The sequence below is a fragment of the Dendrobates tinctorius genome, unplaced genomic scaffold, assembly GCF_039654945.1.
Source record: "Dendrobates tinctorius isolate UK_male_01 unplaced genomic scaffold, ASM3965494v1 ptg000091l, whole genome shotgun sequence".
Lineage (NCBI taxonomy): Eukaryota > Metazoa > Chordata > Amphibia > Anura > Dendrobatidae > Dendrobates > Dendrobates tinctorius.
This window is the reverse complement of record NW_027361759.1, coordinates 313,650-337,913: the sequence shown is the minus strand read 5'-3', so window position 1 is coordinate 337,913 and position 24,264 is coordinate 313,650.

Below are 24,264 nucleotides of genomic sequence, written 5' to 3'. Positions count from 1 at the left end.
CTCCAAAAAATAGGCTAATACTAATCTGGCTGGGGCTGCTATCTACTCCTATATAGTGTTTGCAACCAATCTAGCTGGATACGGATGGAAGCACACTAATAGGAGAAATTCAGGAAAAATAAGCAGCACTACAGCAAAAAAGGACTATGTATGAGGCAGTGACGCACGCTGAACGGACTACAACCAGAGGTGGCTGCAGAACACACTACAGCGTGAGCTGCACTCACACACAGAGACCTCACAGACAGCCGTGAACAGTGGAGAGAACTGTGCACTAGCACTGAAAGGTTGCAGAAAGGCTCCGCTATCTACTCCTATATAGTGTTTGCAACCAATGTAGATGGATACAGATGGATGCACACTAATAGGAGAAATCAGTAAAAATGAGCAGCAATAAAAAAAAAATACGTATGAGGCAGTGACGCACGCTGAGCGGCCTACAGCCAGAGGTGGCTGCAGAACACACTACACCGTGAGCTGCACTCACACACACAGACCTTGCATACAGCTGTGAACAGCGCTGCAAGGCAAAAGAAAGCTTCACACAGGGGTTGCTAAAGTAGCCTGGTTAACGCACAATATAGAAAATCGCTATTTCTAACTGTCCCTCAGAGTCAGAAGAGCAGCATCCTGTCCCTAACTGAATTCACAGCAGAGTGAACCCAAAATGGCGGCGGCTTTTATAGTGCATCATGACATCATTTCAGCAGCCAATCACAGCCATGCCATTAGTTAACATGCCTACATGCCTAACAGGATGTACCCACACGTCTTAGGATTCCTCATTGGCTGAATCAAATCAAACTGGCTCATAGCATTATGGGAACTTCCGATTCCGGTATTCGATATGCTAAAAGTATCGGAACTCAGTATCGGAATTCCGATACCGCGAATATCGGCCGATACCCGATATTTGCAGTATCGGAATGCTCAACACTATGTAGCAGGCAAACAGGTCCTGTTTGTTGGTGCAGTACTCCCATGCATATGCTTCCATATAGTAGTCAGCCAAAGTATAGACAATACCAAAACATTCGCCAAGTGATGTGGAATAAATCAACATTGCAATATGTCACAAGTTACTTTTCAGAATTGCAAATCTTGAGTGCCGTGGTTTTCTTTATTCATGTATATATTATGAATGTCATCGCTACTACTAAAGCAGCACCAAGAGCCAAGAATGCCAACCATACACATTACATGGTCCCGTACACATTAGATATCAGTTGGATGAACAATTTTTTTGTCCAACAGTTATCTATCCCAATTCCCCCATACACTGGAGTACTCATCTGAATGTTTCTTGTGTTATGTAAGTGGGGAATTGAATAAATTTCACTTTTTTATTGTTGATGTCATACATTGCAATATTTGAATACTGCAGTGCATGAGACCTGTCAGTGTTACACTGACCCAACCTGTTAGGGTCTAACTAGCCATCACACCACGAGGCCATAACTTGGTCTCAAGTTGCCATACAAAAATCAGGACCGTAAATTGCAATTGTGAGGTCCTGGTAGGAATAAAAACGGAGCTCTCTCTGAGGAACAATGCCACCTAATGACTACAATAACAAGGCATATCTGCAGTTGTTAAGGGGTTAGAAAAAGATTTAAAAAAATTATAAAATTTTGACTTTTCTACTTCAAACTGTGCATGTCACACCATTGGTGTGAATGGTTAGACAGAGCTTAGTGGTACATAAGAATACATAGTACAACTGGAAGACTAGTTAAATATACCCACAAATACTAAAGTAGGAAAAAACTGCATATAAGAGGTCAGCAAATGATGGACTAAACAACATCAGAGATTCAGTTAAAGTTGATTGTAGTGTTACAGGCATCCATGGTTCAAACTAATTATTCTAAATCTCCTAATCTATTTTCCATGAGCATAAAGCAGCCATTCCTGAAAGTTGAGAGCTGAATGGAGGGAATATTCACTGCATCACATAAATTCCGGTTTAAAAAAATCTAAATTATGTTCAATTTATGCTTGTTTATAAACAAAATCAACCTTTTCATTTTTATTAACTTTTTATTTCAGGTGATACAGCCAAACATTATATTTAACTTCACTATGAGTGAAATAATTTTCATACTTTTAGTTCAAAACACATGTAACAATCCATTTTTGGAGATCTGGATTCTCACATTAAAAAACTTTTTTCCATTCAGGCTATCGGGAGTTAATGTCAGTTTTTTTCCCCCAGTGGCCGCTGGTGTAATTACATTGCTGCTGAGTTTGCTGATGCAGGTGGTGACCATTCCCACCGTCCTTCAAAAGGTCACCTGGTGGAACAGCTGACCATCGGTGTTAGAGTTCATTCTGCAGTGAACATGCTGGGAGAAGGAGCTTGCTGGGAGCAGTGGTGCCTCAGTTGTTTATGGTGAATCTGGTGTTGTTATCCTGCTGTGCGGTGCCTTACAGCAGAAAGCTAAGTGTTGTATTTTTGTTACCCTGTTCCTTTTGCTGTCTGTATATCCTTACCTTGTGTTGTCTTAGTGCAGCGGTGGGACCAGTGTCCTCACTTGCCAATTCACTACTTAGGGATAGGTGCAGGGCAAGCGAGGGCTTAGGTATCCTGCTTGGTGACAAGTTGAAAGAACCTGTTTAGGAACATTACTAAGATCATGGCACTTACTCAGGCTATTTCAGCAGGTTTCCATTTCCCCGTTCCCTACCGACAGGGCCCACCATTGTTAAAGTTTCCCCTGGTGGCCCCTGGTGTGTTTTTTGTTTTGCTGTTTGGTGACCGACCAATCCTTGGGTCGTGTTGCATTGGTAAGTCACTTTTGTGACACTACAATGAAGTCTCCTTGTGATTGCCACCAAGATTGTACACAAATGAATTGCCTTCTAGAAGCATGGGTATTTCAATGTAGAGGGCAGTATGAATAATTTATGATGGTACTGAAATATTACAGAAAATCTGGGTTAATTAACAGGGAGGGCTTCACAAAGAAGTGGTGTTTTGGAGAAGTTTTACAATATTTTAAAATGAGTAAAATATATGGTTTGTGCCCATTTTAACATGATACATAAAAAACAATGGTTACTTTGACCCATGAAACTTGATGATTTTAGGCATTTATAAAATGTGCTCTATTTGTTTTTTGTTATCAAAGCCTACTCTACGCGATACAGTGCGTGGAAATGTACTTTTTCTGGAACCGAAGAGGATTAACATTTTACAGCTTGCTCTAAATCTTCAGATGAAAAGACCATATTAGCCAAATCCAAGAATCCTGTGCACAAGCAATAATTTCATTGAAATAATCTGCATGTGGAATGGTTTAAATGCACAGAAAAATAACATTTCAGCATTGTTTAAATACATAGAAAAAAGAAAAGATTTATCCCAATTATAAACAAATTAACACATTACTCAGTCTTATGTTATTACAGTAAATGTTCTTAGTAACCAGGTATGTAACAATCGCAGTCCCAGAGTAAGTTGAAATTTACTGCGATATCTGATTATTACTAACAAGTCACTCCACTCCATTATAATTAGGCCACTTTCACACTGTCAGTATTTGGTCAGTATTTTACCTCAGTATTTGTAAGCTAAAACCAGGAGTGGAACAATCTTAGGAAAAGAATAATAGAAACAGGTCACCAATTCTGTATTTACCACCCACTCCTGGTTTTGGCTTACAATACAAATACTGATGCAAAATACTGACCAAATACTGAAGGTGTGAATATGGCCCAAGGGTGAGTCGACACATTCTAGAGTTGCTGCGGATTTCACTTGCAGATAAAATACACAACATGTAATAGTGCCAGGTATGTATTTAAAAAAAAAATCCACGTTACAAAATTTCTCTACACAGAAACTGTACTGTGGTGCAAATTTTATAATTTTCACCATGTATATTTCTCTTTCACTCCATTTAGGCTGTGTGCCCACGTAGAGATTTTTAAGCGTTTTTGCCGCGATTTTCGGTGCGAAAACGTTTAAAAATCGTGTACAGAACGTGCCCCATGCATTCCTATGGCATTCCGCACATGCTGTGCTAATGCTGTGCTTTTTTCCGCGGCGGAATCGCATCGTGGAAAAAATCGCAGCATGCTCATTCTTTTGTGCGGAATCGCAAAGAATTGCCGCGATTCCGCACCCATAGGAATGCATGAGAATCGCTTACTTACCGCATGTGGCTATGCCCACCATGCGGGAAGTTAAGCGTCTCGTGCGGTTGGTACCCACAGTGTGGAGGAGAGGAGACTGTCCTCCAGGCCCTGGGTACCATACCCCTGTAAAAAAAAGAATAAAAAATAAAAAATCACGGTATATTTACCTTCCGGCGTCCCGCACTGCATTGCCGGCCTAAGCATTCCTAGTAATGCCTTGCGGCAAGGCCCTGTGATGACGTGGTCTCGCGAGATCGCTATAGCAACGCGAGACTACGTCATCACAGGTCTCGCAAGGCATTACTGGGAATGCTGAGGCCTGGGATGGCAGTGCGGGACGCCGGAAGGTAAATATACCCCGATTTTTTTATTTTTTTTAGCATTTTAACATTCTATCTTTTACTATTGAGGCCGCATAGGCGGCCTCAATAGTAAAAAGCTGCTCACACTTGTCAAACACTATGTTTGACGAGTGTGACCAACCTGTCAATCACTTTCCAAGCGATGCTTCAAATCGCTTGGAAAGTGCTTGAATATCGCACGCTAAAATCGCGGCAAAATCGCGATCATAATCGTGGTGAAATCGCGCGGAAAAAAACGCGCGATTTCTGGGAAGGAGTCCGGTTTTTAGTGTCTGGAATAAAACGCTACGTGGGCACATAGCCTTAAAGAGATTTTGCCAGGAGCAAAGTTAATTTTATTCAACATTTTAATCAATAGATTTTGGAATAATAATAAGTTCCACATTTGGATGTGTTTATAAAAAAAGGTTCCTGTGCTGAGATAATCTTATAAATGTGCTCCTGCCTGTGTAATGGCTGTGCCTGACCATGCAGGAACATCGTCTGGTCATACCACATCTCCTGGCAGGGGAAGAAGGAAAAGACTATACAGACAGGACAGCATGGGATAACAGTTGATTATTTCTTTGAAGCAAAACATTGATGAAACAGACAGGGAAATGTTTTGCCTCACAAAAAGTGTCGACTGTGATCCCCTGCTGTCCCGGCTAGGTCGTCTGTATACTCTTTTGCTTCCTCGCCTGGCCAGGAATTGTGTATGATCAGACTATATTCCTGCAAAGTCAGACACAGCCATTTCACAGTACATAGCAAGGGGCCCATTAAAAAATTATCTCGGCGCAGGAACTTTTTTTTTTATACATCCAATTGTGGAACTTATTTTTATTCCAAGAACTAATAACTAAAACGTACTTTGCTCTTCGTGAGACAACCTCTTAAATGTCTCAAGGGTGAAATAACCAGTGAATCTGAAATGGTACCTGACATCTCTGAAAACTATTTACCTGTAGACTAAGGCCTCTTTCACACTTCAGTTTTTTGCATCAGTCAAGATCCGCCAAAAGGACGGATGGCGGATCCGTTGTAGTACTGATGACAACGGATGGCACCCGACCGTTTTTTTGACGGATCCGACAAATGAAGAATGAGAGAGAGAGAGAGAGAATTTTTTTCGTCCGGCACCCAGAAAGAATTTTGGGTTAAATGAATGTCTGGAGGATCCGCCACAGAAAAAAACGTTGCAAGCTCCGTTTTGAAATCTTTGAGGATGGTGACGGACAGGAACTTTTGGCGGATGCGCAAAAAAAACGGATGCAACGGACACCAATCCGTCACAATCCGCCAATAATGGAAGTCAATGGGGAAAAAAACGGATCCTCAAAAGAAAATTGCGAATCCGTTTTTTTCAAAACCTGGCGGATTGTGACTGATTGTAAAAAACGGAAGTGTGAAAGAGGCCTTAGGAGTAATATACCTCCAGAGAGCTGCTGTTCTCAGTCATTGGGCATGATGAAGATATTACAGTAATCGCTCACTACACTGTGAGCAGCGGTCTTATGCACATCTTGGCACGTTGATTGACCGCTCACTCTGTACAAATGCACTGCAGGGCCGACTGCCTATCTTAGGGCTCATTCAGTCATCAGTGAAATTTGGTCTGAGTTTGGATAGCAATGCATGGACTTGCTATGGGTCTAGAGCGTCACAGCTCATTAAAAATATATAAAGCTGTCATGCTCCGGTCAGGAAAGTCACGGCCAGTCCGTGGGTCCATGTCCATGTGTTAGCCATCTGCCCTTGGACCAATTCACATGGATGACTGTATGAGCCTTCAGTGCTGTGGCGTGTGCTTTGGGAGGTAGTGCTGTCATTCACATAGGGGATCACTCGCTTGGCAGCCAAATAATCACGTCCAGCACGGGTTTTCCATAAAACCATAACTCCATGCGGTTTATTCAGGCATCATAAACCCACAGCCACAACATAAAGTTCATTTAACCAGCATAGCGTCCATGACAGAGCTCCACTCTGTTACCTTGTAGTCATACAGGTTATGCAATGTTCAATATGCAGGCTTTCTAGCCACCAAGATATCTCACCCTGTCAGGGTCTCCTCATGGCTGCTTCATACTCCAGACATTCATTTGTTCCCTGGATCTCTCAGATGCTGGCCGCCATTACACACTGCCACTTCACATGCTGTTAGCCAGTAAGCCCCATCTCCCAGCGAGACCTTCCACAATGGACCAACCGGGTCCCTGCATTCACCACATGTGACCTTCCCTGGCCACCTTATATGGTCCGTAGCCACGCCCACTGGGTCACATGGCTATGACCTCATCACAGGTCCTTGAACCATTCATACACACTTTGAAATAGCATTCTTAAACACACCCCCTGGGTGGGTTTGTAGGTAACTGGGCCTGCCTGTCTCCCCAGCTACCTGGAGACTTCTCCCTGACACATTGAACAACACGTCAGCAGTATCACTGCTGATCAACACACACATAAGTCTCCATTTCAAGGCCACCCACCTTGAGATACATAATGGTCATTCATGACTCTGCCATTCATCCTCTCTCCTAGGAGATCCACACAGCACCCCCTAGCGGACACATTGGTCACTACACCACAGCTTATAGCTACCATTCACAGTATAGTGAGTGGTGCTGTGAGCCATGACTGTAGCTGCTCCATGCATCACACCTATGGCTGAAAACCAGCAGCTCATGGGAGGAAATAAGTAGTTTTTCTTTCAGTAAGCCACACTTTTAGTAATGCAGCCAGCAATGCATGCCTATTGTAACCATGAGGGCACAGGTGTATGGCTGCAAGTTGACAGTCCCTGGGAGAAATGAAAGTTCTCTCCCAGGTGCTGCAGTTTTAGAGCAGCGGCTGGGCACCTTAATAACCTTATTAACCTGCATATTGACACTATACAGTATATGCAGGTTAATAACATTTTTGAGCATGATAGGTTTCCATTAAGTGGTGGTCAACATCAGGACAAACTCCAGTCCTCACACATAATATAATAATTTTTCCCAGATTCAATCAGATGCCCCTTTGCAGTAATTGCACACCTGAACCCCTCACCCCATTGTAGTATAATAATTATGGTACCCCAAGCATACTCCCTTCCTACCGGATCATAGTCAAATTCCCCCTAATAATTACACTCTGCCATGGGATGATAATAATCTCTCCAAAATAGGGGAAGAGTCTTGAGGAGATCATTTGCATATTCCCAGTGCCTTCTGGGATAAGTGAAGAGTCTCCGCGAGCTCAACGATCACTGGGTTTTGGCCGTTGCAGCTGAAAAGAGGAAATCGGAAAAACCGCGCGCCTATCGGCGTGCGAAATTTGGCTCATCTTTCATCGTTTTTAAGAAATCTCAAGATGGAAGAGGCCAGGAGCCATTTGGTGAGCTGCATTTCTTGCTACATGTTCACAGATTTACCAGTGGAAAAGCCAAACTTCACATGCCACAAATGCAAGCTTGTGTCCCTGTTGGAGGAAAAGTTGCAAAATCTCGAAGAGAGGTTAGCTACGTTGAAGATCATTAAGGAAGGTGAAGAGTTCTTGGACAGAGCAAAATTATCTCTTCATGTTACAGAAAGAGAAGAAATTCGAAGTGCACCTGAAGAAACAGAGGAATGGAGACATGTGACCCAGAGAAGCAGGAGGATCAGGAGGCAGTCAGCACCCATACTGCTCAGAAACCAGTACCAGGCTCTCACGCAGGAAAACGATGAAGAAATACATCAGGATAAGACTTTGCCAACAAACAGCAACCTTGTACGCCCTCAGAGTCCTCCTGGATGGAGAAAGAAAAATGTTGTGAAGAAGAAACGGAGAGTGGTGGTCATGGGGGATTCCTTGCTGAGAGGAACAGAGGCCGCTATCTGCAGACCGGATATAACTACAAGAGAAATGTGCTGTCTTCCAGGTGCAAAAATTAAAGATGTGTCTGACAGGATATCAGGACTCTTCAGACCTACAGATGACTACCCATTCCTGCTACTACATGTGGGGACAAATGACACCGCAAGAAACGACCTGGAAATCATCTGCAGAGACTTTGAAGACTTAGGCAAGAAAGTGAAAGAACTGGGAGCGCAGGTGGTCTTCTCTTCCATCCTCCCAGTGGATGGCCATGGAACAAGGAGGTGGAATAAGATTCTGCAGGTGAACAACTGGCTACGTCGATGGTGCCGTCAGCAACGATTTGGATTTCTGGATCACGGAGTGAACTACTTATATGATGGACTACTTGCTAGAGATGGGGTGCACCTTACGAAGACTGGAAAGCATGTATTTGGAAGTCGCCTTGCTACACTTGTAAGGAGAGCTTTAAACTAGAACAACATGGGAAGGGAAGCAAAAGACCAGAAAAAGCCATACACCTGACAAATGCTATTGAGAACTCTGCTATTAGAAGTGGAAAGGAAGAACAAAGACAAAAGAATCTAATTAATAAAAATATTGGAGAAAGAGAAACCAATCACAAACTAAAATGTTTCTATACTAATGCACAAAGCATGGGCAACAAACAAGGAGAATTGGAACTACTAACACAGGAAAAGAAATATGATGTCATTGGAATCACTGAAACTTGGTGGGACAATACACATGATTGGAATACAAGACTAGAAGGATACAACTTATTTGCAAGAAACAGACTTGATAAACGAGGAGGGGGTGTCGCATTGTATGTTCGAAACGCGTATATCTGCACAGAGATTGAAGTTTCAGAGACTGGGAGTTCTGTGGAAACTGTTTGGGTAAGAATACAAGGACAGAACAATGGAAAGGACACCATTGTAGGCATTTACTACAGGCCGCCTGTGCAAGCCGAAGATATAGATGAACTCTTTATGCATCAGATGGCCAAGTTCTCCAAAAAATATGACATAGTTGTCATGGGAGATTTCAACTATCCAGACATTTGTTGGGAATCTCTCTCAGGCAAAACTAACAGGTCAAGGAAATTCTTATCCTCTCTTGCTGACAACTTTATCTTCCAAAAGGTAAGGGAGAAAACAAGGGGAACTGCTACCTTGGATCTAATCCTTATAAACAGGGAGGAAATGGTTGAGGAGATAAAAGTGGCTGGGACCCTAGGAGGTAGCGACCATGCTATTTTAGAATTTTGGATAACTAGAGGTGGAAGACCTGTGAAGACTCAGACGTCAAGGTCAGATTTCAGAAAGGCAGATTTTAAGGGATTCAGAAAGAGAATTGGAGGGATCCAATGGCTGGATATCCTTAAAGACAAAAATGTCCAGGAAGGATGGGAAATCTTGAAAAATGAAATTCTCAAAGCACAGTTGTTAACAATTCCGAAAAGAGGGAAGAATAGGAAGCATTTAAGGAAACCAGGATGGATGAACACAGAACTTAAGCACATGCTAAAAAGGAAGAAAAAAATGTTTATAAAATGGAAAGAGGGAGACATATCTAAAGAAGAATATAATGCTGTCTGCAGAACCTGCAGGGCACAAATCAGATTATCTAAAGCTGAAAATGAACTGAGGCTTGCAAGAGATGTCAAAAGCAATAATAAAGGATTTTGGGGATATGTCAAAAGTAAAAGAAAAGTCAAAGATGCTAAAGGATTTTTACAGGATGAAAATGATGAAATGGTAAGACAGGATGTTGAGAAGGCTGAACTTTTAAATTCCTATTTTGCATCTGTTTTCTCTCAGAAAGGAAATGCAACATCAACTGTTATTCACTGTCCTATTAAGGGAATAGAAGAATCCAGGATATCTATAAACAGAAAGATAGTGAGGAAACACTTAGCTAACCTAAATGAATTCAAGTCTCCAGGTCCAGATGAATTACACCCCAGAGTACTGAAGGAGATAGCAGAAGAAATTTTTAAACCCCTCTCCATAATCTTTGAAAATTCTTGGAGAACAGGAGAAGTGCAAGAAGACTGGAGAAGAGCAAATGTTGTTCCTATCTTCAAAAAGGGGAAGAAGGTGGACCCAGGCAACTATAGGCCGGTGAGTCTGACTTCTATACCAGGAAAGATCTTTGAACAAATTATTAAACAACATGTATGTCAATACCTGGATAAGAATGAAGTGATTAAACAGAGTCAGCATGGGTTTGTAACTAATAAGTCATGTCAGACTAACTTAATTTCCTTCTATGACGGTATCACTGATTGGGTGGATCAAGGAAATGCTGTAGATATAGTATATCTTGACTTCAGCAAAGCATTTGACAAAGTCTCTCATACAATCCTTATTGAAAAAATGACTAAGTATGGAATGGACAAGGCAACTGTTAGGTGGATTCATAACTGGCTTAGTGATCGGACCCAAAGAGTGGTCGTAAATGGCTGCACATCCAGTTGGAAGAATGTCTCAAGTGGGGTACCACAGGGCTCTGTCCTGGGCCCTGTATTGTTCAACATCTTTATCAACGATTTAGATGAAGGAATTGAGGGTAAACTGATTAAATTTGCTGATGACACAAAGCTAGGAGGGATAGCTAATACTAGAGAAGAGAGAGAGAGGATTCAAAAAGATTTAAATAAACTGGAGAAGTGGGCAGCAACTAACAGAATGGTTTTTAACAGGGAGAAATGCAAAGTACTACATCTGGGCAATAAAAATGAAAAAAGCATATATAGAATGGGAGGAATAGGGCTAAGTGACAGCACATGTGAAAAAGACTTGGGTATACTAATAGATCACAGACTGAATATGAGTCAACAGTGTGATGCAGCAGCAAAAAAGGCAAATGCAATTCTAGGATGTATTAACAGAAGCATACAGTCTAGATCACGTGAAGTCATTATTTCCCTCTACTCCTCTTTGGTCAGACCTCATCTGGAATATTGTGTCCAGTTTTGGGCACCACATTTTAAAAAAGACATCAACAAACTGGAGCAAGTTCAGAAAAGAGCGACCAGAATGGTGACCGGTCTGCAAACCCTGTCTTACGAGGAAAGGTTGCAGGATTTGGGAATGTTTAGTTTGCAAAAGAGAAGACTGAGAGGAGACTTAATAGCTGTCTACAAATATCTAAAGGGCTGTCACATTGTAGAAGGATCAACTTTATTCTCATTTGCACAAGAAAAGACTAGAAGCAATGGGATGAAACTGAATGGGAGGAGACACAGATTAGATATTAGAAAAAACTTTTTGACAGTTAGAGTGATCAATGAGTGGAACAGGCTGCCACGAGAAGTGGTGAGTTCTCCTTCAATGGAAGTCTTCAAACAGAGGCTGGACAGACATCTGACTGGGATGATTTAGCGAATCCTGCTTTGAGCAGGGGGTTGGACCAGATGGCCCAGGAGGTCCCTTCCAACTCTACGATTCTATGATTCTATGATTCTATGATTCTATATACCCACTTTCAGCAATCTCTTCCTCCCCCCAACCCAAATTTATAACAGAAACCCCACAAAGTGTATTTGACTAAGATATATGGCCTCATCATGACATGACGTACCCAGCAGATAATGAGTACTGCTTCCAGTGTGGTAGAACAACATTCCCACTGACTGCAGCACTCAACAAGTGCACAGATTTTTACTAGTCACTGCCAGACTACACCAATGGCAGCAGGTCAGTGAGATTCATGCCGACTGTTCCCAGACATGAGTTCTTCACAGGAGGGCTACAGAGAAATTTGTCACATACAGCATGCCATGTGGGCACGCCTCAGGTTTCTGATGTGGCAATTTAAAGGTACACCACCCAGTGGCCTCGCTGCTTTACTAATACACAGTTCTGTTTTAAATCACCTGTGGCCACATCTTGATCTACAGCTCTGGCAAAAATTTAGAGACCACTTCTAAATGTTCAGTTTGTATGATTTTTCATTTTATAAGTATATTTTTGAGTAAAATGTAAATTGTTCTTTTAGTCTACGAACTTCTGACAACATGTCTCCGAATTTTCAAGCAATAATTTTTTTTTTTTCTGAAAAGGAGAAAAGGTCAAAAAATTAAAAAAAACCCAGTGCTTTCAGACCTCAAATAATGCAAAGAAAACAAGTTCATAATCATTTAGAAACAACAATACTAATGTTTTAACTCAGGAAGAGTTCAGAAATCAATATTTTGTGGAATAACCATGATTTTTAAAAACAGCGTCTTGGCATGCTTGCCACCAGTCTTTCACACTGCTTCTGGCGCAAAAATTTAAGCAGTTCTTCTTTGTTTGATGGCTTGTGACTATCCATCATCCCCTTGACTACATTCCAGAGGTTTTCAATGGGGTTCAGGTCTGGAGAATGGGCTGCCCATGAAAGGGTTTTGATGTGGTGGTCTCTTAATTTTTGCCAGAGCTGTTTAAGAAGAGCTGCAGGCTTTTTTGTTGCGGCCAGCGGGGATTTAAAAGTGCTGTTAATTAACCCAGCTGATGGAAGTCCCAGAACCATTATTAGGTGACTGGCCCAAGGGGCACGTGTCCCTCTGCCCCTCCCCCCTATCCCAGGCCACCCCTGCCTATACATGCAGGTAAATAGCATTTTTCAGGGTGACAAATTCACCTTAATCAAAAGCCACAAGTTACACTTATATTTTGTTTATTTTCAATGGATTTGTGACAGCTAAAACTCTATGCCCCATGTGGAAGTCTTACTCCTACAAATGTTCAGCTAGCAGGGGCAACTCTATTACATAAGTAACAGAGTTTGCCTAAAAGTGGAAACAGCATTAGAACAGTTTTCTGCTTTAGACAATTTCTTTAGAGTATACCATTCTTTCCGGGCGACTTTTCTCATGAGGAATACAGCTATTTCTGGCCATTATATGACTTAGATATTGCAATGGGGAAAATGTAAGATACATCTCTCACTTTCAGTTGTCTCTCAGCTAGTAGGTGGAGACAGGCTGTTTGATGTTTCTGATGCACAGTAAACAAAGACATGGGGGATGCTCTACTGTCTCTCTGTAGCAAATGTTCAAAGGCAGCAGCATCCCCATCAGGGAAATCATAAAGCTCTGCTGTGAGAAATTAATTTCTAAAAAAAAATGCTGAAGCAGGATTTATCTCTCAATGTTCTCCTCCCACCACCTCTATCTCCATAGATTTCAATAGACAGCTGCGATCAAATTCTGCATTGCGTTGTCTGTATGCCCTAAGCCAGAAAGATTTTATCTCGTTTTCCAAGTGAATGATGAGTTTAGGAGGCAGGAGAAGGAGAAGAAGAAGTGACTCATGAATGGTGAAGGATACATGGCATATTTTTCTGATAAGAAATGTGACAAAGTTTTTTAAATTTGCTTGCAATATTGATTTAAAGTATAGTTTAATATAACACTGACCAACTAAGGATTTGCTGTTCAGATAATTAGAGTTGGGAGAATTTGAGTGGAATTGAATTCTACAATGATTGTTTTCTCTGCAATACTGATTTTTTGTAAATTGCTCTGCAGAAACTCAACAAGAAGGCAGCCAGTTGACATCTTTTTTTGCTGAACTATAGAAGGCCGCCAGAAGGTTAAAAAAAACTAGTAGTCGCCTCACCACTCACATACTGACCACCTTCTCTGCACACTCTGCCCTGTACCACTGTATGGTCCTCATCACATCTTCTGTTAAAATCCCGGTCCTTTTCACACTAGGCTGGGACTTCAGATCGTGCAACGCTACCTTACGGCACACACTTCCCAGCCAAGCATGGAGTTGCAGTTCATGGCAGGCAGTAAGAAGAAGAGGCAAGGACTATACAGGGAGCAGTGAAAACAGAAGGTGAGCAGTGAGGTGAGTATTGTTTTTCTCTACGACTTGCATTTACTATGTTCCAGACCATAGTAAGAGACATTAAATTCATGGAGATTCTGGCAGATTTGTTGAATTTGAATTTCTTTGGATCTGCTCATCTGTATATATAATGTTGTCCGCTCTTACAGCAACTATGTGTAAAATTTCTGTATTTATAGATGAATCAGCATATTTTGGGAACCAAGCTATATAATAATTTATTTTTCTGTTTGTTAACATAAAACTCATTTTCTTCCAGCAATACTGTATATCAACAGTTATTTATTCAAGTTTGCAAGGTTTTCTATCTGGAAGAGCAAACATATTTATTAATATACCACTTATAAAATTTCCATTCATTCTCACAAAATTTACTGTACTGAAAAAAGGACAAGAGCTTAAAGGAACACTAAAGCCTAAAATGAATATTGCAAATAAAATAAGAAATGTGATCACCCTCACTGTTTGTTAGACTGCAGCATTTTCTGCACAATACAGAAATAGTCAGTTTTGGTGAAAGCTCACAGAATTTAAGGGTTAATCTCCTGCTGATCAAAGGAAAAGAAGAGATTAAGAGAGGAGATTCTAAGAAACATTTTTTTGGATGGGGGACATTTTCTTTGTTTAGTGTTAATTTAACCCCTTCCCGACCTTTGACGCCACATAGGCGTTATGAAAAGTCGTGCCAATACGACCCATGATACCTATGTGGCATCATGAATTGATTGCCCCCCTGCCGGTCGGGTGACCGGGGCTATTGAAAGGTCATCCAAGCCGCACATAGAGGACCCTTTATAGTTAACCCCAGGGGGCGTGGCTTAGCCCCCACATGCCTACGATCGCTCTGATTGGCTGTTAAAAGTGAAACAACCAATCAGAGCGATAGTAATATTTCATCAATGAAATCTAATGAAATATTACAATCCAGCCATGGCCGATGCTGCAGTAGCATCAGACTTGGCTGTAGACCGAGACCCGACCCCCCCACAATGACTGGCAGGGGCGATCGACCACACCACGGACTGATGGCAGCGATCGGCCGCTGCCGTCACGATCTGCTCCCCCTCCCCTTCCCTCCACTCCCCCTGCAGTCTGATCCCCCCCACCCCTCCCGGTACCTAGTATGTCCCACTTTGGCTCCCGGTGTCCCGCCGTCCCGGATCATGGGCACCGCCATCTTGGAAAATGGCGGGCGCATGCGTAGTATGCCCGCTCGAATCTGCAACGCTGCAGATTCATTCATTTATTTTGATCACTGTGATAAACTCTCAGTGATCAAAATAAAAAAAGGAAATCACCGCCCCCTTATCACCCCCATATGTAGGGAAAAATAATAACATAAAGAAAATATTTTTATTTTTCCATTAGGGTTAGGGCTAGGATTAGAATTAGGGTTAGGGTTGGAATTAGGGTTAGGGTTAGAATTAGGGTTAGGGTTGGAATTAGGGTTGGGATTAGGGTTAGGGTTGTAATTAGGGTTAAGGTTGGAATTAGGGTAAACATTAGGTTTAGGGGTGGGTTGGGGTTGGGATTAGGGTTAGGCTTGTAGTTAAGGTTATAGTTGGGATTAGGGTTAGGGGTGTGTTGGGGTTAGGGTGGTGGTTAGGGTTATGATTAGGGTTGGGATTAGGGTTAGGGGTGTGTTGGGGTTAGAGTTAGAATTAGAATTGAGGGGTTTCCACTGTTTAGGCACATCATGGGGTCTCCAAAAAGTCAAACAGTGCCCCCTCCATTCCGAGCAACGACGTGTGCCCAAACAGTGGTCCCCCCCACATATGGGGTACCAGCGTACTCAGGACAAACTGACAACAACTTTTGGGGTCCAATTTATCCTGTTACCCTTGGGAAAATAAAAAAATGGCAGGCTAAAAAAAATCATTTTTGAGGAAAAAAAAATTTTATTTTCATGGCTCTGCGTTATAAACTTCTGTGATGCACTTGGGAGTTCAAAGTGCTCACCACACATCTAGATTAGCTCCTTGGGGGTTCTAGTTTCCAAAATGGGGTCATTTGTGGGGGGTTTCTACTGTTTAGGCACATCAGGAGCTCTGCAAATGCAACATGGCGCCCGCAGAACATTCCATCACAGTCTGCATTCCAAAATGGCGCTCCTTCCCTTATGAGCTCTCCCATGCTTCCAAACAGTGATCCCCCACATATGGGGTATCTGTGTACTCAGGACAAATTGCACAACAACTTTTGGGGTCCAATTTCTCCTGTTAGCCTTGTTAAAATAAAAAATAGCGGGCTAAAAAAATCATTTTTGAGGAAAAAATATGATTTTTTATTTTCACTGCTCTGCGTTTTAAACTTCTGTGAAGCACTTGGGGGTTCAAAGCTCTCACCACACATATAGATAAGTTCCTTCGGGGGTCTAGTTTCCAAAATGGGGTCACTTGTGGGGGAGCTCCAATGTTTAGGTGCACAGGGGCTCTCCAAACGCGACATGGTGTCTGCTAACGATTGGAGCTAATTTCCATTCAAAAAGTCAAATGGCGCTCCTTCCCTTCCGGGCCCTGCCGTGCACCCAAACAGTGGTTTATGACCACATATGAGGTATCTGTGTACTCAGGAGAAATTGCCCAACAAATTTCAGGATCCATTTTATCCTGTTGCCCATGTGAAAATGAAAAAATAGAGGCTAAAACGGATCAATTTCTGAAGCACCTGGGGGTTCAAAGTGATCATTATGCATCTAGTTAAGTTCCTTGGAGGGTCTAATTTCCAAAATGGGGTCATTTGTGGGGGAGATCCAATGTTTAGGCGCACAGGGGCTCTCCAAACGCGACATAGCAACCGCTAAATATTCCAGCATATTTTCCATTCAAAAAGTCAATTGGCGCTCCTTCCCTTCTGAGCCCTGCCATGCGCCCAAACAGTGGTTTATGACCACATATGAGGTATCGATGTACTCAGGAGAAATTGCCCAACAAATTTTAGGATCCATTTTATCCTGTTGCCCATGAAAAAATTGATGCTAAAAGAATATTTTTGTTGTAAAAATTAAAATGTCAATTTTTTCCTTCCTCGTTGCTTTAGTTCCTGTGAAGCACCTGAAGGGTTAATAATCTTCTTGAATGTAGTTTTGAGTAGCTTGAGGGGTGCAGTTTTTAGAATGGTGTCACTTTTGGGCATTTTCTGCCATATAGACTCCTCAAAGTGACTTCAAATGTCAGGTGGTCCCTAAAAAAAAATGGTTTTGTAAATTTTGTTGTAAAAATGAGAAATCGCTGGTCAACTTTTAACCCTTATAACTTCCTAACAAAAAAAATTTTGTTTCCAAAATTGTGCTGATGTAAAGTAGACATGTTGGAAATGTTATGTATTAACTATTTTCTTTCACATAACTCTCTGGTTTAACAGAATAAAAATTTCAAAATTTGAAAATTGCGAAATTTTTCGTCAAATTTCCATTTTTTTCCACAAATAAATGCAAAAATTATCTACCTAAATTTACCACTAACATGAAGCGCAAAATGTCAAGAAACAACAGTCTCGGAATCACTAGGATGCACTGAAGCGTTCCTGAGTTATTACCTCATAAAGGGACACTGGTCAGAATTGCAAAAAATGGCCAGGTCATTAAGGTCAAAATAGGCTGGGTCATGAAGGGGGTTATAGGAGTTATGCAATTTAAATAGACCTTGTCACGATCACGTGTGTCAGGACGCAGATGTTTCCGCAAGGCGAACCCATGTGACACACGTGACCCTGGATACACCGCCTCCAGTGGGGCGCATTTAAATAATAAAACGTGCGGGTGGATACGCCGCCTCCACCTGGCGAATTTAGGTATTACACGTTATACAATAATTCTGGAAACCCCACCTCCAGTACGGCGAATTTAAATAATAAGGGGGACCTGGGAAACAATTACAATGGTGGGCCCTGCGATAGGGAATGGGGGACGTGGAGACCTCCTAAGCTCCCCTGAGCCAGTGTCCCTGCACTCCTTACGTTCCCTAAACAGGCTCCGCACCTGTCGCCGCACGCATACCTTAACGCCCTTGCTCGCCCTGACCCTAAACCCTCACTAGGGAATAGGTCGGTGCGGAGACTAATCCCACCACTGCACTAACAACACACATGAGGAAAGAGACAATACAGGGGAAACACCACTTAGCTTTGCTCTGTTGCGTGCGCTCCTAGCAACAGAGCCCACCACCTGCGTGCATCTTCTCCTCCACCCGGATCCATCACCATAACAGGATCCTGCACCATAGTGCTGCCTAGGAGCAGAGTCCACCACCAGTTGCTGCAGCTTAATAACAGAGTCCCAAGGATGAGTTCAGCTTCTGCCACGAAGTCAAGCATGCTTGAGTCCAGCTCAGCAGCCAAGTCCCACATGGTGAGTACCACTCTCCATAGTAGCCACTCCACCAGACCATGCAGACACTTCCCGCTGACACCATCACTGCGACCAAACCACGCCATGCCAGCCCTTCGTCCAGACACCATAGCTGAAACACGTCCCCCCTGGCTAAGATGCGCAGGACTCCTCACCAGCTCCATCCTTCCTCCAGGCTCTCCCCCAGAGTGAAAACAATCTCACAATATCACAGGCAGTGATTGCACACCCCTAGCACACCTTTATAGGGTGTCACACCTGATACATAATTACGTGCACAAAAACCTAAAGTGCAATACCACTAACCACCACCGGGGACAGTCAAGACACCTTGGAACTTTCCAAAGTAAAAAAAGTTCACCCAGTGCAATTTAAAACTGTCAGATCACTTCAGATCATGACAGACCTTTTTCATAGTTCTACTTGTGTGTAAAAAGTTATCCAATGTCAAGAAGCTGTTTGGGAAAAAGTAAATGCACCTTAAGACCACACCCCTTTCTGCCTTCTTTAGAAGGAGCAACTGCAAACAAGCATTTCTGCCTCTCTTTAAAAAAAAAATCCAGAAGAACACAGGTGCATAAAGGTATCTCCAGATCAACAGGATGGATGAAGTAGAATCCTCAAATACAAAAAGCACAGATGGTGAAGCACACCAAACATATCACAGTGGTTAAAAGCCAATAATTATTAAATCATCCCCCCGTGGCATCCCCTTTGTCAGATTAATTTTATTTTAGCACACTAACCGACGCAAAATACGGTCCGTAGTTTACAGGCGTAATACGGATGAATGACCCCTAAATAGTGCTCCGTATGTCATCCGTAAGCAAGGTGTGGTCGCATATTTTGCGCATGTCTGCATCCGTATGTAATCCGTATGGCATCCGTATGTAATCCGTATGGCGAGATTTTCTCGCAGGCTTGCAAAATGGACATATAATGGAGCCCTATGACAGGTTTTATAACACAAACGAAAGAATAGATATAGACACCTAGAATACATATATATATACATTTCATTGAGACACATATATATATTTATATTTCACAGAGTTCTTCATAGCAGAATAGCCTCTAATTCAATTGCCGGCTTTTGTCAAATCATTCCCAACCCAACATGAAATAACACGTGGTTTACATACAGTAAACCATTTCATTTCATGTTTTTTTTGTATGTCTTTCATTAGTAATTAGATGAGGGTTGATGTTTAAAATTTGGGAGGTGTAGGTGTTAATTTAAGGGGTTAATTCGTTGTAAAAAAATGTGTGGGCTCCCGCATTGACAAATTACCGAGAGAGCCCACACATTTTTTTACAGCTGATTAACCCCTTAAATTAACACCTACACCTCCCAAATTTTACACATCAACCCTCATCCAATTACTAATGAAAGACACAAAAAAAAACATGAAAGGAAATGGTTTACTGTATGTAAACCATGTGTCATTTCATGTCAGGTTGGGGAATGATTTGACAAAAGCCCGCAATTGAATTAGAGGCTATTCTGCTATGAAGAACTCTGTGAAATATAAATATATATATGTGTCTCAATGAAATGTATATATATATATATATATATGTATTCTATGTGTCTATATCTATTCTTTCGTTTGTGTTAAAAAAACCTGTCATAGGGCTCCATTATATGTCCATTTTGCAAGCCTGCGAGAAAATCTCGCCATACGGATTGCATACGGATGCCATACGGATTACATACGGATGCAGAAATGCGCAAAATACGCGACCACACCTTGCTTACGGATGACATACGGAGCACTATTTAGGGGTCATTCATCCGTATTACGCCTGTAAACTACGGACCGTATTTTGCGTCGGTTAGTGTGACCCCGGCCTTATTGTTACTGTTGAGCTCATTGTTAGGGTTGGGCTTATCATTAGGGTTGGGCTTATTGTTGGGGTTGGGCTTAGTGTTAGAGCTGGGAATGGGGTTGGGGCTGGGGTTAGAGTAAAAGTTGGGATTAAGGTTTTTTCATAAGTTTAAAAAAATTATGATGATATGAGGATTAGTGTTGTTGAGTGCAAGTGCTCGCTACTCAAGTTTGCATTGGGGTGCTCAGGTTTGCACCAAATATCGCTGGTGCACATGCTTGAGTCACCGCTCGGTATGTTTTGCAGCTGTCAGACAGCCAAAAAATACATGCGGGGATTGCCTGCATGTGAGGGGTTACAGTGCTGGGATCTGAGATTTGAATGGTCCCAGCACACGTAGCAAGAGCTTGTCTGTGTATAACAGTCTGCTCCTGCTACAAATGGCATGGGCACAACATCTGAGCCCGTGCTATTCCTCTGATGTAACTGTTCATCAAATTCTAGTAAATCACCTGCCATCTTGAAGTACAGTTATGTAGTCTAGCAGGAAGGGATTAAGCTGTTAATTCATTTTTATTTGAAATTGTTATTGTGCATGTATATAGACTGGTTCTAAATAAAATATTGAGTTCTAATGAATGCTTCTGGAATAGTATTTTAAAGAAGCACTCCTATCAACGTTTTTATACTCACAGTATATTGCAATCATCATATTATATATCACTGTGTACTTACAATTGCTTATTTTGCCTTTCTACACAGATAATTCTTCTCTTTTCTTTGCTATTTGTAAAGACAAGAAGTGTCTCATCACTGCAAAAATCCCTGGCAAGGGGGCAGAGGGAACAGCTTTTAAACTCCTCACTCAGGGACTTTTGCAATGATGACATGCAGATAAAATAGACCTCCTGTTTCTACATAGAGCTTAGAAGGATTCAGCCAGTCAGTTTTTAATCATGTAATATCACAGATCTAATAGAAGAGAAGAATTAACTAGGTAGAAAGGCAAAATGAGCAATTGTAAGTGCAGTGTTATATACTATAATGACTGCAATATATTAAGAGGATATAAAATTTGATGGGAGGAAGAGTGCTTCCTTAACTAAACTGGATTTTACAACAATAAAATAGCAAAAGGTGATAAAGGTGTGGAATGAATTGTACTGAGTAGAAAACATCACGTTTATAATTACCATATATACTTGTGTATAAGCCAAGATTTTCAGCCCATTTTTTTTGGGCTGAAAGTCCCCCTCTCGGCTTATATGTGAGTCATATACCGGGGGGTGGGCGGGGGAGGGGGAGAGGGGGGGTTAGAGACCATACTCACAACTCCTGGCACATCTCTGCAGCCCGTGCTTCTCTCTCTGCTGTCTGCTTCCTGCATTCAGCGGTCACGTGGTGTCACTCATTAAACTCATGAATATGCTAATATTTATGAGTTTAATGATCGGTATCACGTGACCAGCTGAATGCAGGAAGCAGACGACAGAGGGAGAAGCAGGGGTTGACGCTGCCGAGAAGACCTTGCGCCAGGAGGGGTGAGTATGATGGGGGCAGAGTGATATTCACCTATCCCTGTTCCATCGCCTTGCATGGCTGTGTCTACGGGTCCTCCTGCTGTGACGGCAGAAGGCGCGATGACGTAGTCAGTGTGCGCCCTCTGCTGAACATCACTGCAGAGACCCGGGAGACACAGCAGTGGATGGCAATGGAACAGGGACCGGTAAATATCGCTGGTGCCGGGGGCTCAGGACATCGGCACCTGGCCCCCAGTGGCGGAGAGGTGAGTATGTCATTTCTTTTTACTTTTTATTGCAGCAGCAAATAAGGGGTATTTATGGAGCATCTTATGAGGCAGCATTAACCTTTGTGCAGCAGCATATTATGGGGGTATTTATGGAGCATCTTATGGGACAGCATTAACCCTTGTGCAGCAGCATATGGGGGGTTTTATCTATGGAGCATCTTCTTGGACCACCATTAACCCTAGGCTTACAAGCGAGTCAATAAGTTTTCCCAGCTTTTTGTGGCAAAATTAGGGGGGTCGTCTTATACACGGGTCAGCTTATAAACGAGTTTATACGGTAATTATCTAAAGTCTCCAGAATGTGAATAGCAAATGACATAAGATACAAGAGCTACATGTAATAGAAATGTTTGTTTCTTCCTCTATAATCAGCATAATTAATTAGCTGTACACCGTGAACCACCATAATAGGTATACACAGTACAAAATCTAAGATATTAGAATATCAAGTTGTCTTATAATGATTACTAGGCAAGATTTATAGGAATTTGGATGACTTTGTCCTACACCTTCGTGTCCTCTTTGCTATGCTAAAGAAATTTTGTCATTTTACATAACTTTCTGCTCTGATAGTTCTAACGATATTGTCTTCCAATGGCACATTACCCTTTTAACATGAATTAGGCAATTCAGATCAAAGTCTGAGCACAGCTACTCAAAATTGGTTTGCAACAATGTAAAGATTATCAATATGATCCGCCTTTGGCGACATGCAGAGTGATTCCGATGACAAAGGCAATTACAATCAGGCATTGTCTGTCTCACTAAACATGACAAATGTCTGGGTACATTCACTGATCTTTTTCTCTAGGCATTACTTTGAGAACTAGACTGGACTAGGTGTGTACCAAGGGCATTTATAGAACCAACCAGCAAGTCACTTCTTTCATAAAATTATGTTTTTATTAAATTACCAAAGTAAATTTCCTGTTCGTGTCTTCAAACTCTTGTGCTGTGATATTCTGAGTCCGCAATCTGTTCAGAATGTGTCTTTGGCTAATATTTAAAATTTTATAGAAATTTACATATTATTAAAAAAAAATCATCTATACCCAGTTTTCATATATTTAGCATACAAAATTATAATACACAATGTTAGCCAACATATAAGCAATTTACTTGTAGGTTTTCCTGCTATGAAGTCTACGTTCCAACAATCATCATTTGGTGAGTTTTGATATTGCAGATATTCTGCAGCATTTATGGACTTATTAAGTACAGTGGGTACAGAAAGAATTCAGACCCCTTTAAATGTTTCCCTCTTTGTTTCATTGCAGCCATTTTGGAAAATTCAAAAAAGTTCATTTTTTTCTCATTAATGTACACTCTGCACCCCATTTTGACTGAAAAAAAAACAAATGTACAAATTTTTGCAAGTTTATTAAAAAAGAAAAACTGAAATATCACATGGTCATAAGTATTCAGACCTTTTGCTCAGACACTCATATTTAAGTCACATGCTGTCCATTTCCTTGTGATCCTCCTTCAGATGGCTCTACTCCTTCATTGGAGTCCAGCTGTGTTTAATTAAACTGATAGGACTTGATTTGTAACACAAGGCACACACCTGTCTATATAAGGCCTCACAGCTCACAGTGCATGTCAGACCAACTGAGAATCATGAGGTCAAAGGAACTGGTCAAAGAGCTCAGAAACAGAATTGTGGCAAGGCACTCAACTGACCAAGGTTCCAAAAGAATTTCTGCAGTACTCGAGGTTCCTAAGAGCACAGTGGCCTCCATGATCCTTAAATGGAAGAAGTTTGGGACCACCAGAAGTCTTCCTAGACCTGGCCATCCAGCCAAACTGAGCAATCGTGGGAGAAGAGCCTTGGTGATAGAGGTAAAGAAGAACACTAAGATCACTGTGGCTGAGCTTCACAGAAGTAGTAGGGAGATGGGAGAAAGTTCCACAAAGTCAACTATCACTGCAGCCCTCCACCAGTCAGGCCTTTATGGCAGAATGGCCCGACGGAAGCCTCTCCTCAGTGCCAGACATATGAAAGCCCGCAAAGAGATTGCTAAAAACACATGAAGGACTCCGAGACTATGAGAAATAAGATTCTCTGGTCTGATGAGATGGAGATAGAACTTTTTGATG